This window comes from Panicum virgatum, chromosome 9N, assembly GCF_016808335.1.
Source record: "Panicum virgatum strain AP13 chromosome 9N, P.virgatum_v5, whole genome shotgun sequence".
Lineage (NCBI taxonomy): Eukaryota > Viridiplantae > Streptophyta > Magnoliopsida > Poales > Poaceae > Panicum > Panicum virgatum.
The window spans coordinates 29931098-29935841 of NC_053153.1; the positions used below are offsets into that span (position 1 = coordinate 29931098).

At 47.8% G+C, this 4744-nt stretch overlaps 1 non-coding gene across 1 annotated transcript; it reads right to left on the reverse strand.

Moving 5' to 3' along the window:
* Window positions 1-4137: 4137 nt before the first annotated feature.
* LOC120693706 lies at window positions 4138-4241 on the reverse strand. Its single transcript, XR_005683160.1, has one exon. It is a non-coding gene; the product is annotated as a small nucleolar RNA R71 (small nucleolar RNA).
* Between the last annotated feature and the right edge of the window lie 503 nt (window positions 4242-4744).

Here is a 4744-nt window from a genome sequence, read left to right on the forward strand (position 1 = left end):
TTGATGTAATCTAAGTAAACCATGCAAGAGCAAAGCAAACCCAAAGCCAAGTCACGAACTATTAGGCATCAAAGCATCATCAACAAGAATCATGATAGATCAATCTCATAAAGGATTCAGCAACTACAACTCAAGATCTCCTTACAACCCCATGAACAAACGAGGACTTTACCCCATGAAGCTAAGCGAAGCGTAGTCGATCATGGTGACGAAATCTCCGGCAAGGGATGGATCCCTTGCTGTCCTCCAACTTGCAGCGGCGCCGAGGGACGATGAGGCCTCCGGTGTCGCCTTTCTCTTATGTCTAACTCGAACATATCTCTGGATGCTCTTCTCTGCAATCTCTGCGATCTCCCTGGATGCTCTCCTCTTTGACGGCGGCTTCGGGGTATTTATAGGCAGATATAGTCGGTGGTTTTGGTAAAACATAGATTAGGGTTGACGCATACTTCGTGCTGAAGAAAACCGAGACCGATTGGGCTCCGAAAAGGGCTAGGCCGGCCGGCCCAAGGACTCCAGGCCGGCCGGCCTGGGCCTTTTCTGGCCCCTTTCGGCCCCATCTTTCGCGTGTTAAATCTTCCTCTTATTCCTCATGTTAGCCCAGTTGTAACCATGCATCAAAACATCTTCGAAAATGTCCAATTTCCTGTCAAAATGCAACATGCTCCAAAATCCAGGACAAAATCGAAAACGGTCAAATTCGGGTGCCAAGTGGCGGGTTAGTACATGAATCATCCCGAAGAATTTACCAAAACAACTCCTAATCATATAGTAAAATGGGTACTTAAGGAGCGCCAACAACACCCTACGTCCTGTGTGGTTTGTATTGCCTTAGGTGTTGATGATGATTGTTTGGAGGGGGTCCCTACCCTCCCTTATATATCTGGGGGGATAGGGTTACATGGAAAGTCCTAGCTGAGTACAGTTGGAATCCTATTACAACACAATCGGGTAGTTTCCTTTGTACTGCAGCTAGTTCTACGCCTATCCGAGTAGTTACAGAAGAGGTAAGGTACATCCATGAGCTATCCCTTACTCTAGAACATTTTATGCCTATAAGCAGTCCCGCTGCCCCGGGTCTGACAAGCCCTCGACCTCTTTGTAGCCAAGTCCTGCAAGCATCGAGTACTTGGCGAGGCGTCTTCGAGTACTTCAAGTAATCAGAACATCCTTCTGGTTGCTTATGGTCCTTCCTTCAGATACGTCGAGTAGTCCTCCAAGTACTTCCATTTGCTCCGAGGCTGTGAGGTACTCAAGCCCTGAAATCTTGATCATATATGGTGCGCGAAGTACTCGCGCTCCATATGGAGTAACCCCCGAGCCTTAGGTTGAATCATAGAATCAGACTGAGGGTCACTTCAGTCTTTTTACTTCTTTATTTTCCAAAAAATTTGAAAAATAAATCTCTAGTGCCTATATCTCGCAGCCCCCGAGCCTTAAATCAAAATCCCTTTTGCTGCTAGTAGCCCCAGAGCGTAGATTTGGAATTAAGGATTTAAGACGTGGCATCAGATTTTATCCTTCTAATTATTTGCAGGATTCATCAGATCCGAAATCCGAAAAGACATCATTTTCGAGTAAAATCCCAAAAAAAATTATAAAATTGGATCTGCCACACTGATTGAATCCGAAATAACTTCAGGAATAAAACCCGGGATGTACGGCTCTTTATTCAGTGCTCACATGGGACGTTACTGTTTGGATAATCTACATTATTGCAACTTTGACTGCGTTCGTGAATGCTACCATGAATGCGTCCGTGAAACGTGCATTGTTGATTCACGGGGTCTCCTTAGTAAGCCCCTTTGTGGCTATAAAAGGCAGGGAAGAGACCTTTGCCAGAAGCACCAAAGTGTAGCAGCCATGGCTTATTGTTGACGGTGCTTAAGTGCCATTTTCACCAGTCAACTATACTCAATAATAAAGGAAAACTGCATGCCTTACTCGCATATTTGAATCACTAACCTTGCTCCACAGTTGTTTTCGAGTTTTGTACATTTCAGATGAGCAGGAGTGGAATAAGACGAAAACACGCAACAGACGCCATACAACTACGCAGAATATCGCGTCCGGCGTCACCCACTTACAAGGAGGGCCCATCTGGCAGAGCAAATGGGTGCGCCACGCATAATGCATACAAGAAAAGAAATTAGGGCCCACATGTCAGCCTGCCAGAGAAGGATAAGGACGAGAGGCGGCCAGGTGGGGCCGGCCGGCCCCCTGGGTTGGCCGAACCTGGCCGGCCTCCCGTCCAGGTGCATTTCGAGGAGGAGTCGGCCCCAAGTCTAATGATTACCTTCCATACGTGCATTTGGCGGGAACCGACCTCCACTAGTATAAATAGGTCCCCCTCTCACCCCTCTCAAACACACACACACTTCATTCCATTCTCTCCAAGAAGGCTCTCCTCTCTCTTGCTCTCTTAGCTAGGTAGTGGAGCTAGGCTAGTTCTCTTTAGCGAGCAAGTCGTCCTCAGGGTCGTTGAGCAATCCTCGGCTCCTGGTATGGCATTGTATTCGACTTGTCAGACTTCTATTCATAATATAGAGTTTTGCCATGGTTGCTTTACTATCTTGATAGTTTATCAATCCATGCTTAGTTCGTTCATAAGTTATGCTACGGTCTTGGTTAGGCCAGATGATCTGGGTACGGATAGAGGTTCGTTGTGCTTTCGGGCTTGCTCTAGTGTTTTACTCATCCATCCGAAGGGTGCGAGACCTGGGGGCACTAGAGTAGTGACTTCATACACGAGCGGGGTGCTCGGGTATGCGGGATCCTTCAGATATGACCGTGCTCCACGGTGTGACTGGGGTAGACAGCAGGTGGTGACAGCCCTGTCCTTCCGGCGTAATAGCGGTGTTGCGTTTAGCGTACTCCCCGACATTCAGGTTCGGTGTAGGAGTTCATGCAAAGAGGTAACGGGACTGGATGTACTCCAGTGCGGGACCTTCTCCCTGCTATCCCATTTTCCTGGCACCTGCAGTCCTAACCATGATCTAAAATGACCCCAGCTTTGGATAGAAGCGCTAGGACGCCTAACCTAGCCTAAGCTCCAGCTGACTTGACGTAGGATAGAGTAGTTCTTTGTTTTATAGTTTCTCTCTTTTATTCCTTCCTCTTGGAGTGTGGATGTGTGCTGTGTCGCATTACCCTTGCGTATTCTTTATCTGTACTTACCCCTGTTAGAGTATTGCCTATTGCTTGAGGCACAATGTCATGGTTAATGTTGAGTACAATACCTTTGCCGCTGCCGTCCTTTGGGACACAAATAAATGACGATTCCCTTACTCTCCGGGTGAAATGCTACAACGGTATATCCGTGCGCTTGCGGATCCATCTGTAATCGTATTGATTATACCACGAGAGTGGCACCCCTTAGGTGCAGTTGCTAGGATGGGTTCGGCGCCCTCATTTCTAGTGATTGCACTAAGGACTGCCAACAGGCATTTCTGGCGCTGTTGCTAAGTATTAACCATTCCTAGTGATTGCACTAAGAAATGTCAACAAGCATTTCTGGCACCGTTGCCGGGGATGGCATGTGAACAAAGATATTGTGCTGATATTAACTTCGACCTTGTACTCAGGATATAGTCTTTACTCTTTCAGGCTATGTCACTTTATGTCTTCTTTCATTTTTGATTTGAAAGAAGACAGGGGTAGTGTATGACCGGTTTCTCCCTCGTGAGAAGGGCACGACCTCGTGTCGTTCCTCCTCTCGCTATCCTCCTGGCACAGGAACCCATTTCAGAAGCACCACTCGTTCTTGAGGCTATGGCTGAAAAGACTCTCCGCGAGTTCTCTGTCCCCTCCACCGACAATGTGGCCACTGGCCCCAACATCAATGTCGGGGATGTGAACTTTGAGCTAAAATCAAGCCTCATCAATATGGTGCAGGCTAGCCCATTCTGTGGCAAGCCGAACGAGGACGCAAATGCACAATTGCAGAATTTTCTGGAGCCTTGCGACACCATTGTTATATGGGGTGTCGCAGCTGACGTTGTCAAGCTTCATCTGTTTCCCTTTTCCCTCCTAGGGAAGGCGAAACAGTGGTTTTATAAAGAAAAGGACATTGACACCTGGGCCAAATGCTCCAAGGAGTTCCTCGCAAAATTCTTCCCGTTGGGCAAAACAAATGCCCTGCGCAGGAGAATTTCAAGTTTCCAGCAGACAGGGATGGAATCCATCCCAGAAGCTTGGGAGAGGCTGCAGGAATACATCCTGGCATGTCCTCATCATGGCATGGATGAGTGGCTCGTCCTGCAAAGCTTCTACAACAGGTTCACAACGACATCTCGAGCCAATATTGATGCCGCTGCTGGAGGAGCCTTCCTCGACCTGACCATAGCCAAATCCAAAGCATTGGTCGAGAAGATGGTCTCCAATCAGGGGTGGAGCAATGAACAACTCCAACCCCGCACCAAGGGCACGCATACCATCAAGGAGACGGATATGATCTTTGCCAAACTGGACCTCCTACTGAAGCATCTCGGCGAAAGGGCCGAATTCAAGAAGCATAGAGAAAACTATGCTCGTACCATGGAATTGCACTTCACGTGCGAAGTATGTGATAATGATGGACACTCAGGGAACGACTGCCCCGAAACCTGTGAAGACTGCGCCTACCTCAACAACAACAACAACGGGTACCGTCCACAACAAGGAGGCCAGGGGTGGAACCAGCCACGTCCACCTTTTCAGGGAGGTAATAATTACAACTCTTCTTTCAATTCAAATTTCAATTCAA